Source organism: Mesitornis unicolor, unplaced genomic scaffold, assembly GCF_000695765.1.
Source record: "Mesitornis unicolor isolate BGI_N332 unplaced genomic scaffold, ASM69576v1 scaffold45394, whole genome shotgun sequence".
NCBI lineage: Eukaryota > Metazoa > Chordata > Aves > Mesitornithiformes > Mesitornithidae > Mesitornis > Mesitornis unicolor.
Genome location: NW_010181599.1, coordinates 13224 through 25377, shown reverse-complemented (window position 1 = coordinate 25377; position 12154 = coordinate 13224). Strand labels below are relative to the sequence as shown.

At 39.8% G+C, this 12154-nt stretch overlaps 1 long non-coding RNA gene across 1 annotated transcript; it reads left to right on the top strand.

Annotated features, from left to right (window-relative positions):
* Positions 1–1911: 1911 nt before the first annotated feature.
* LOC104539843 lies at positions 1912–11499 on the top strand. Its single transcript, XR_728124.1, has 3 exons — positions 1912–1946; positions 2984–3034; positions 9348–11499. It is a non-coding gene; the product is annotated as an uncharacterized LOC104539843 (long non-coding RNA).
* The last annotated feature ends 655 nt before the right edge of the window (positions 11500–12154 follow it).

Sequence of the window (12154 nt, the reverse complement as noted above, 5' to 3'; positions counted from 1 at the left end):
TAATGTTCTGTGATTCTGTGATTCTGTAATTGCAGCAGCCTTTTAGCACCCATTTCTCCTTGATTTTTTGGCATCCTGCTGTAGACAGTGGAAAAGCTTCATCAGTAACTTTAATTAGTTTCTTGCTTGCTGTCATGGCCACTCAAGTGGACTTTTAGTTATTTCATAGATTTAGTTGTGTCCTTTACTATATACATTTCATACTGCAGAGATTCAGTACTGCATAGCTAGACATTATTTCAGTTTTAAATTACTGGTCCAACCTCTCTTGGCAAAAGCACGGTCTAGACAAGATGGCTCAGACTTGTCCGGCTGAACCTTAAGTGTCCAATGTTGGGGAATCCACCACTTCACTGCAGAGACAATTCCAGCGGCTGATTGTTCTTGTTGTGAAAAATGTTCCTCTTGTGCCCAATTGGGGTCTCCCCTTGCATAACTTGTATCAGTTTCTCCTTGTCTTTTCCATGTGACTCCTTGTAGAAAGAGAGTCTCCATCTTCTTTGTAGCCACCCGTTAAATACTGGAGCACCATGATAAGGTTTCCCCTAAGCCTTCTTTTCTCAAGGCTGAACAAACCCAGTTCTCTCAGCCTTTCCTCATGGCAGGCGTCCCAGTCCTTTGGTCATCTTTGTGGCCCTTCTCTGGACCCTCTCCTACCTGTGCACATATTTTTGGTGTAGCAGGGACCAAAGCCAAACAGAGTATTCTGGCATGGCCTGACAAGGACACAGTCCTTTGCAGAATTTCATATGATGTGTTAATAAAACTGCAAGGTTTCAGTCTGGATCAGAATTCAGAATGTGTAGGTACCTTTAGCCAGGTTCCCCAAATTTAGAATTCATCATGTAGGAATTTGGGCTATGGAGTTGTATATTTTTTGGTATTACTGAATATACAGTCATATATGTAGGTATATACATCTGCTTTTACTTCTTAGTAATTTTAAAACTCTGAGGTCAATTTTTCACCCGTGTATATCCCCATACCTCAGTCTCACTGCACCAAGCCTGTGGTTCCCTGTTGCTTCGATAATTCTAAATGAGCTATTCTACTTTATAAGCTGAGAGACTATGAGAGACTGGCATGTATTTTTTTTCCATTTAGAGGGTTACAAATGTTCCTTGGCGTACCTGATAAAGTTGTTGAAATATGGATTACAATTTTAGACTGCATAAATTTCAAATTATTTCTTTGGGTCTCGAGATTAAGCAACTAATACTGGCAAGTCTTCCCAGTGAAACTGCAGTGTATTATTTTGTTGGCATTCCTCAAGCCAGTGCCTAAGAGAGTAAGCAGTTCTGGAAAAAAAAGTAAGCATAGCTTCACCTAATCAGAACAATAAGTTTTTACAAAAAAATCTTACATCTCGGACAGTCCATTTAAATGTTTCTTTTACATAATGTGAAGTATACAAAGTTAATGAAAGAAGGATTTTCTTTCTTTGGCGTTTATTGCTAATAGTTGTTCTTAGACAAGTTCAACATGCCAGTTAAGCAAATGCATCAGAAGCTCTTATTATTTTTAACCATGTGAATTTCTGAGGTTTATTTCATCATTCAACTCTTGGTAATTGCAGGAATTTCAAATATTGCTTAATATAAGAGCACTGATAATAAATGTTATTCTACAGAGTTTGTAGGTAACTGATAGAGTTCTAAGTAATGAAAGATGGTGTGGGTTTTTTGTTAGTCACTTGCTTACTGCAGTTAACCTTCTGGTACTTACTATGCCCATTACTGTCAGTCAGTATCATGGTAGGAACAGTCTTAACTCAAAGGAGTGAAGTTCATTAAGTACTAACAACTGCAGTAATTATTACTTTGATAAACCTTTAAAGTTGTTTGCTAAAATGAGAAAATGTTGGGGTATAACTGCACTATGATTAAACTAAATTCAAATGATTTATATCTGAAAGGTGACCGGCAAGAGTCAGTATCTACTGGGCGGTATGATCTAACCAAAGATTTTACACACCTCAGTCAATGCTGCTTGCTCTTTGCATAACACCGTTGTGTGCGGATGCATATGTCCACTTCGCAGTAATCTGTTGCTTTTGCCTTTCACACTTTGGAAAAGTCTGAATGTAGAGTTCTGATAACCGCAGCTGCTTTTCAATGAGACACACACTGCATTGTCTGACACAGGAAAGCAAGCAATCAAGCTATAAAGCTCTGACGTCTATTGCATTAGCTACTCATCTGTCAGATGTACTGAAAATCGGGTTTAAACAAAATGCTGTCATTAGAAATACGTTAGTATGTCTGCACTGCAGACAGCAGCATAGTATAGAAAACCCTAAGCTAACTTTCAATAAGTTAGCTTGGGTACTGTAATCAGGGTAATCACAGCAACCTGAAGTTCTCTACAAGGGTAATTTCTCCTGCTTCTCAGGTAAAAAGAAAGAAAAATGAAAAAACTATACTAGAAACGCAGAAAATCTTCAGGACACATTTGCTTAAAAGCAGGTGGTCTGACGTAGCCACATTTCTCTGGTACTCAGCTGAACTCCTTTAATGTAAATTTGGGTGTATCCACACTGCGTTGCAGTTTCTAGTGTGGACAGATGTTTTAGCTACGTTTGCTTGTCTATGAAAGCTTATGCTTTTGTGCTTGTTTCTCTTATTATTCGTGTTTGTTTCTGATAATTTTCTGCATTTCTTGTATATTAAACTGTATATTGAGCCTAGCTCATGAAAAATAAAACCAAACAAACGGTACTTGCAACCTATCTAAATCTGTGTAAAGGAAGGGGTATATTTTGTAGGACTTGATGTAAATTTCTGTATCTCTTCCTCCTCAGATACAAAATTCCATATTGACAAAATTTCTGTATATCACTGCCATCACAAGTTTCCTGTCCACACTATGCTTTTGGTTGTATCATCTTTGAATCTTGAAATATTTCACTGTTACCACAGTATTTACAAGCAGTAATTTTTCAAAAATGGTATCGTTCAGTGTTAACACACATCTTTTGATTTAGGAAAGAAGAGCTCTAGAAAGAAGGATATCTGAAATGGAAGAGGAACTGAAAGTAAGTAAACTATTACATGTTAAAATATTAATAACAAAGTGTATGACTGTGTCAGGGCAACACGTAGTCTGGCAGTATTACTGGTCTCTATAATTTCACTAGAAAATAGCTGAGTTAGAGCTGCATTTCAGAATCACTCATGTCATTTAGTTTGTAACCAGCGTAAGCCAGCGTAGCCAGCGTAAGCAGTCAGATGTGTAGGACTTCCAAGAAGGTGCTGAAACTTACACTTGTATAACGTATTGGCTAACAAGAGACATTCAGAGATGACTGGAGTGAAATATATCTCCATCTAATTAAGAGGGAACTGCAGTCTATGTTTTTTATGTGATACTCTGTGTTTATTAACTGAAAAATAATGGTAGGGTGTAATTCCACCGGTATTTAAGCATTAAATGTTGCATCAACCATTATCTCGTGCTCTTCACATTACGTAGTAGACAGCAAGTTACCAATATCAAAAGGAATACTCCCATTTGTATAGAGTGAGTAATAATCGGGTTTTAGTTAACAAAAAGCAGTGGATAGATTTCAGATGTTGACAAATAAGCACCATTTACCACGTGCACTGATTTCAGGTTTCTTCAACTGTGTATGAACCGAGTCTCTGAAGGAAAATACTTTTTTAATACATTTCTGGCTTTTGTTGTACGACTTTTCTCATTTCCTGGTTTATCAACGTTAAGTCCTCTGATATGATTAAGAAGGGTGAGAAATTCGGCAGCTTTGTTTTGTATTATGTCCTTGGATATACTACTGGACAGGGCCAACCAAACTGACAGAATTAAAGCATGACTAGAAAACCAGTGGAACAGGGTGAAATACAAAACATTTTTGCAATCCAAAATTTTAAAGTAAGTACCACAGTGATATTTGTTATTGATTAATAAAGTTTCCTTTCAAGCTCATTTTTGAGCTCCCTCTGGTGCTTGGAAATGGCATTAACTGACACATACTTTTCATTAAGATACACGCACATTTTGTTGAAATAGTTGAAGCTGACAGGCAGATGTAGGCAGAAGGGAACCACGATGCCTCCAGCTCCCTTGGATTCAGGCCAAGGCAGTTTGCTGTAAGGGAGGACACAATGTCTGTGGTTCCTGGAGGGGTCTTTAGAAGTGAAACTTGCAGGCAGCAAACTTTGGTATAGGAATATAATTGTGTCCAAGAGTGGGAGAGAGGATGTGAGTTTCTGTCATCAATCTGTAAATTCCTGTTAGGGAAGGTTGGACTTCCGAGAAGAACAGACAATGCAAATGTAATGCCTTTTTTTTCAAAAGCTTACTTTCAATAAGCAATACGTGAAAGTTTTGAATCAAAGATTAAATACTCTTCCTAGCACTTGTTACACTGCTGTGTAAAAGCATATGTTAAATGTTTCGTTATTTGCAGGCTTTTGAATAGGAGATTCAGTTTGTGCAATTAGGATGTGAAGTAAAGAATTCCAGGAATAGCTCTCATTGTTAATGTATCCTGAACTGTTTTGGAAAGCTGTGACTAATCACTGCTGGTTCTTAGATTGCTTTTCAAGAATGTGCCACTTGTTTGATACTTTCCTTTCACAGCGACTTATCTGCTTCAAACAGGACTCTCTCTCCTAAGTTTTCTTTCAATTCTGCTCATCTCTAGTTCTTTTATACGCAGTGTATGTGTTTTTTCTCATTTTCACTCCTATTTCTTTGATTCCTGCAGAACCTCCAACAAATAAAGCAGATTCAGTCTTTGAGACACATAAATGAGCGACTGGTGACTGAGAATAGGGCCTTGACCCGAGTGGTTGCCAAGCTGTCAGGGTCCTGTAGGCAACTGCGCGCTGTGGACATGTAATTTCTGCCTTCTCCTTTGTGTAGCCAGGCAGGTGTTGACATTCAGTTTGTGCTTGGGTAGAGTTTTACCATTAACACTTGTGTGTCAGAGCCTGACTGACTGCTGCTCGGTTGTGGGAGTGTGGCTAAAGCATGGTGTCTGGTACCAACCCAGGTGTGCGGGTATGGTGTGGTGTTGGCTATACTAGCACTCAAGCTTGTCCTTGCTTCCCTGAAGATGAACTGGTGGTGATCCAGGGGACCTTTGACGTGTTAAAACTTTGCCAACAACTGAAAGGATTTGAGTTTGTACTGGGATACGCTGAAGTCACTCCCTTGTTTTCATGTTTGAGTAAAGGCTCAAATAGAAAAATCTGCCTCTGGTTTTCTAACAAACTGAAATTAAGGATTGAGCTTTCTCACTGCAGTATAATTAAGTGCATAGAAGTGATACAAATCCAGTCTCAACCAAGCAGGGTTTGAGACGTGGTTTCAGTACAGTGTATTCCTGAACAGTTGCATTAGCAATTTCATTTCTTACATTTGTGTGTTTTAGTGTTTAGAGGGAACAAAAGCATTTCCTTTCAAAAATATATCATAGTCTCAACTCAATTAATATTGTCACATATTAACTTCCTGTGTGGTTCTGTCCAGTCCTTATTTTTATCTAGACAGCTTAAAATACCCACTTTTAGCACTAAGTTAAGGTTATTGATTTATATTGCTATATACATAGGCGTTGCAGATACGGTCCAGAATCCCATCATGCATGGACTGTACAAACACAGACACAAAAAACCTGCCTAGTGTATCAGATTGATTCACATTTACTAGGTCATCTAGCCCAGTCCCCTTCTGTTAAAGGTATGAACTGCTTTGAGTTGCATCTGGGATAAAAATGCCAGCTTAGTGCTACTGCAGGGCTGTTTCAGAAACTCACTGAGGACTCAGAACTGCTATGAGGACCAAATTGTGGTCTTATTCCACACCAAATCTATATGCTTTTCTTCCTTCTTTTACATAAGAATGTATAGGGTGGAGGTTTCAGTGAGCTTTTAAGTTCTGTAGGTGAAAAAAAAACCAACCAACTTTCTTCCCAGCGACTCCTGCTGAAGTGCTCCCCCTCGCCCACTCCCTCCCCACTTAGCAGCAAGGCAACGGGGGCACATTTTTTCATTCTGTTCAGAGTCTGATCTCAGACTAAGAGGCATGAAATAAGAGGTTTATCCTTTGGCTTAGTGTCTTCCTGGAGCTGGTGTAACAATAGGATGTGGATAGAGAGGTTGTTCCTGGTCCAGGCCCTGCATTCCTCAGCGCTCCTTTGGTTAACCCTTGCTGGGCGAGTCGAGTCAGCTCACTGACCTGGCTGAAAACAAATCCCTATATTCGTTAAATTTCCTGATCCATCGCACCCCAGCGTTGTTGAGTCACTGAACTAACACAGAAAGGAGAGAGGAGGGAGAGCTGTCCCTTTAGGGCAGCCTTTTGCATCAGCTTCAGCTAACAATGTGGGTTTTCAGCCCAGCTGAGCTCATCTAATGACTGCTGTCCACAGCCACACGTCCATACCGACTTTTTTTGCTAGCGCTGGCATTCCTTTAACCACAGTAAGCCAGCTCAGGGTGTTAACCCACAGAAAACTATTCAGTGTTGCCTTTTGGAGGGGGAGTTTTCAACAGGAGATCATAGCTGGGCTAGGAAAAGAAAAGCACTGGAAACAGAGGAGAGAGGCTTGCCATTGAGATGGTAGCTTAACCATAGCAGTGTGCCCGATTAAACTGAACAGGTACCTTAACAGTGCTTGAGCTTTTTGTAATCTTAACTTACAAAGCTGTTTTGCATGTAAAACCTGTTAAATCCTCCAGCAAACGTTGTTATTACTGTACAGGTCTGACTTGGCTCCACATACATTAGGTGATAGTGAATAATGATTTGCTCAACGACAGCACTGCAAAGTCACTTGCTTGTCATATAACACAGAGAGGCAAAATAGTGCATTTGTAATCTTAGCCAAGAATCTCATCACAGGATGATACTCTGCTGTTTTAGTGAGAAACAACTTGGAATTGAGAGTGTTAAGTACAGTATGTAGATGTAATTTTACTGAATTTACTGCAAAGCTTTTTTTCCTGCCTCTGCACATTAAAGGTGTGTGGTGTCACCTCTTGAGAAGTTTGACTGCTGTAGGAATGCACTGCTCCAAGAAAACTGTGTAAATGTCTTTGGCTAGGTTTAAAGTATGTGGGGATTAGGATAGATGAGAAGCGTAAGTATTTTAGGTTACTTCAGCTTATCTTTCCTGATCAATCTCCTATTACTCATAACAGCTTTTGTCTTCTACCAGTTTTCTCTTATTCTTCAGCAGACTTGCAACAAAAGAGAAAATACTTCCTTAATACCTATTCTACCTGTTAGTTTAATCAGGATTAAAATCTATCTACAGAGATTTGCAGACATACAATGGTACTGGCTTACGTTAAAGCTCTCCATTTGAACAGCAGCTTTTTTGTTAAAGTAGTTCGCCAGTCTGTGGGTCTGCCTGCGTGTAATGAAGCATTATTGGCTGCAGGTCCCTAGTCAGCGAGTTGAAAGAGGATTTGATGTTCCTGGAGTTACTTTGGGGTTTCACTGGAAGGCATACACAACAAAAACTGTGGAGATACGCAGTTAACAAGGACCAAAGCAGACTCCCCTGCTCCCTTGAGCGTGGCGACGTGAAGGCTGCTGTGGTTTCACCACAGATATTCGGTATGAGGTCCCTAACAGAAGGAGGAGGAAGGAAAGGTGTCAGCTGCTTTGCCTGAGCAAACGGCTGTCGGTGTTTGCAGACACACGTCACAGAACAACCCCAAGTTTATCCTGGTATCATGGGTGCGTGTACAGATACGTGGTACACGCGCCTGTTATCTGGGTGTGAGCCCTAGCACGTGTACATCAAACAACAGTAGTTGCTTTTTGCACCTTAGAAAAACTACACAGATAATACTTGAAAATTGCCAAATGATTACCTGTGTTGCTTAATTTTGAACACCTTGGCACAGTTTTTGAAATTAATCAGTATTTCACAGCACTTTCTATTCAGAGCGCAGCTCTCACTTGACAGTAATGGCAGCTTCCCTCTGACTCTGTGAGGAGCTCGGTTTAGGATCATTTGGTTGGAAAAGGCCTCTAAGATCACTGATTCCAACCATATTGGATGGCTTTTTTCCTCTTATCATCTATCATCTTCATTTCACATACTCTGATACTGGCAGGTAAACTAGAGATCCTGTAACCTTGGTCATCTTCAGCGCACCATCGTGTTTCACTCTGTGGGAGGGTCTGGTGAACCGAGTGTGGACAGGAGTCCTTTGGAGGAAATGGGTAAACGAAGGCTCGTGTAATGCAGTTAATTCACCCTGCATTTTTAAACTTCTCAGTTCTTTCTGTTCCATTACAATTTTCTGAATATAATGGGGTTGAAGGTATAATTTTGCTTGAATAAAATGAAACAAAACTAGTGGCAAGGACATTTCGTCATGAAAAATTCAGCAGCAGTTGTTGATAGGTCACCAGCTGGACTTGGGCCTCTTGCGTGCACTTGCACCTGAGGTTACTGAATAACCGCCCTGCAGGAATAGGCTGTTACCTCCTGTGTAAACCTGCTGCTAGAAACCATACACGTAATTCAGCCGTGAGTATCATAGGTGGTTTGTTACCAGTGTGTGAATGCAGATATGGAGAACTGCTGAGATTACTTCTGGTTTCCCTGACAAGTTGTATTCCCGCAGTACAAACCTCTGTGCACTGACTCGTCCTCCTTTCCTGTCTGGTCCTGTCCCACCCTCACCTCACTTGGCTTCTGCCTCCAGCCTCTGTGCTTGTGTGTCACCATCTCCTGTGGCAACCTTAACTTGCCGTCTCCTAACCTGCGTGCCTGCGTGTGCGGCCTGGTGTTTCAGTGATCTCTTTCAATGATCTGATCCCGAGTGAACCAAGCTATTCAGGGGTGTGATCTCAATCATGGGATGTGCGCTTCAGCACCAGTTTGGTGGTGGAAGGTTGATGCTATGAGCTAATGAGCTGAATCACACCGTATCTGATCAGGATGAAGTCATCCAGGAGCACAGTGGCAGATACGCTTAGCCACAGCATGTTTTTTGAAACTGTGAGAGCAGTACAGACAAGCCTCTTTAAATTGTTGGTAATTAACATATTTTTTGTTTTGCTCTGAAATTTGAAGCATTTAATTACTTTCCTCACGCTGCTGTAAATGCTTTTGTTAAGAGGCTTGTCATCTGCACCACCGAGTTTTAGCGCACCTCGTCCAAGCAAATGCAAACTCCTAATCTGTAACTCTTAACCGAATCATGCTGAAAGGTGAGATTTCTCTGAGCTGCTGCTATGACGGGGGAGAGCTGCCAGGATGCTTAAGCTGAATAAAGGTTTTTATCCCCAGTGCTTGTCTGGTCTTGCTGCTTTTCCATGGGGTGTAATAACAAATAACCATCGTGTTTCATTTCTTGTAGATGCTACCAGACCTGAAGGCAGACAACCAGAGGCTAAAAGATGAAAATGGGGCCTTGATCAGAGTTATAAGCAAACTTTCCAAATAAAGGGTTTACTACAGCAGCAAATAACGGTATTGCACATCACTAGTAACTCCAGTGGACCAGAGCATGGCAGTCACTGGAAGTGTGGGAAGATCCCTTGGAGACTGTCATTTTCAGATATCCTGCCAAACGCCCTCTTACCTGTGTGTTCTTTTGTATCAAGATCATTGTTTCTGTTAAAATGCAGCTGCTGAGAAGAGAAAATGACTGAGAAATCTTGTTTACAGCTACAGCATAATAAGGAAAGTGTTCAAGGCCAGATACGCCTCAGATATTTAACCAGTAAGCCTTAGTTGTACATAAACACTTTTACATCAACAAAAGCTTTCAGCTCTCACAGAAGACAGTTACTCAATAACGTTTTTGTTGTGCCACAGTTCCCAGGTTTTTTTTCTATACTCAGTTTTTCTTTAAATCTTACGTTTGGATTTTTCCCCCTTCTAATTATTCATGTACCAGATTTTCCTGTACAGTGTTTTCACAGCTTTACCATTTGCAGAGACCACACACCCTTTTAAATTACATATTCATGTAGCTACCTAGAGTTGTGTTGTCCAACCACCTGGAAACAGAGATGTTTGGTGGAACATTTGCTTTCACTGTTTGTGCAATATGCATTTATTTCCTATACAAAATGCTTTAAAAGTCAGTTGAAACTAGAAATATTTTAAAGAGTCCTGTTTTCTGCCTTTATTGGTCACTTTAAGAGAAAAGAAAAAAAAAAAGAAGTTTGTAGTGGAAGATGTTAGATCCTGTAATCGTCACATTCATTTGAGCAGGTACTGAGTGATGCTGTATATATAAATGTGTACTGGTTTGATTTTTCAGACCACCACGTGGCATGCTTGAATATATTTCCCTATTGCAAATGTCTGTTAATGCAAATTAGGCTACTCCAGAATAGTGTGTTTAACAAAGTTCATTAATTTTTATGGTATAAAGAATTTAGACATTGTACATTGTATGGAGCCCTATCTTTGCAAAAGGTCTAAACTATATAAAATACTTTATTATCTTTTCCTCCCATTTTTTTTTCATTTGATAGTGTTCACCATAATAAAAAAATGCATAAATATAACTGCTTCACTACATTTCACATACCTGTATTTATCTGAGTGCTGTCCAAAACTGTTGTGCTAGCCAAAGTAATGTACTAAATCATTTGAAAAGCATAACCCATTACACTCACATTAATGTTTATATGCACTGTTGTTGCCATGTGAGAAGGCATCCAGTTTGATAACACCGTCGTGTCAGACCATTTTATACATTTCAGTGGCCTTTAAAAACAAAAAAAGTACTTAAGTGAAGATCGCTTTTGTTAGGAACAGCTTTTATATTTTCACTAAACCATTCGAAATACGGCATCCTACTGGCACATAGTTTATTGCCTAAAACCACTGAACAGATCAGCCATTAAAACAAATTGTACATTGTAAAGCTTGTAGTAGCTATTGTATTATTGATTCTATTGTATACTATATTAAATGTGAATTTGTACCCCTTCATTTAAAAAAGGTCATTGTGTTCTACTGCCGACTGGGGGGGCGGGGGTTAGCTTTCCAGGGGCGGGATAGGTTTTGGTAAGGAAGACATGATGTCCTCTCTGTTGATTGGTTTTTTGGAGATGTAAGGTTGTGCTCTTACTACCAAGCTCAGGATTCTCGATTTCAAAGGTACACGGATGGTTTGGGAGATCTCAGCGTGACGGATCTGTCCGAGAGGTGGGGCTGAACCATTGGGACTTCCCTTGTCTTACGCTAACACGAAGAGCAGAACGGCTGCAGCGTACCGAGTTCTGTTACAAGACAGTTGGGCATATTCTGGATTATATTTGGTAAAGTTTGGGTGCCTGTGAATGATTAAATACGTGTTTCTAATATTTTAGTGTTTTATATTTAGGTTATTTATTCTTTATATCTAAAAAAAAATGAATGGCTACTGTGCTATATTGATTTTATTGGTAGTACTGAGCAGACCTTGTATCTGCATGAAACTAGTTGCAAAACCCACTATTTTGGAAAAAAAAATGTATTTTGACATATACAAATAAAATGAATACAAACTATTTTAAATGTGTGAAAGTTTTACTGAGAAGACATTGAGATTTTGTTATGAATTTAAACCATGTTATAAGTTTGCTATTTGAATTCTTTGGTGGGCATTTTTCCTTCATGGCGTTACTTGGCTGCGAAGCTCAAGTACCTTTCAAAGACTGTAATCAAGTTGTGATTTTTTGCACATCAATGTACATGCACATCTGTAAATGCAACAGTAAAAATGCCGTATTTATGCAATCTGTAACAACTTGGACAAATGTTTATATATTTTACATAAACCTGTCTGTGTGCAGAATCTGAGAACCATTTTTTACGTGATATTAACCGAATCTCACAAAAGCAACGGCTAAACTTGTGTCACCACCATATTGTAGGGATTTGTGTTGCAGATGAAACGCATCCCCAGAAAATCCAGCTACCACAGAGACAAAATGGGGAATAGAGGAGTATTTTGTTATTGAGGAGACAGTTTGCATACGAGAAATACATTATTGCTGGCTGCTGACTCTGGCAAGCTTCCTTAAGCGAGTAATGGCTTAAATGGTAACTCAGAACAGCAGCTCGTATTTTCAGGGGATGTGTCCCAGTGCAGAAGGGGATCTGCACGTCCCAGAGTTAACACGGAAGCACGGAGGCAGAGAGAAGAGGAGGAAGAGCTGAGAG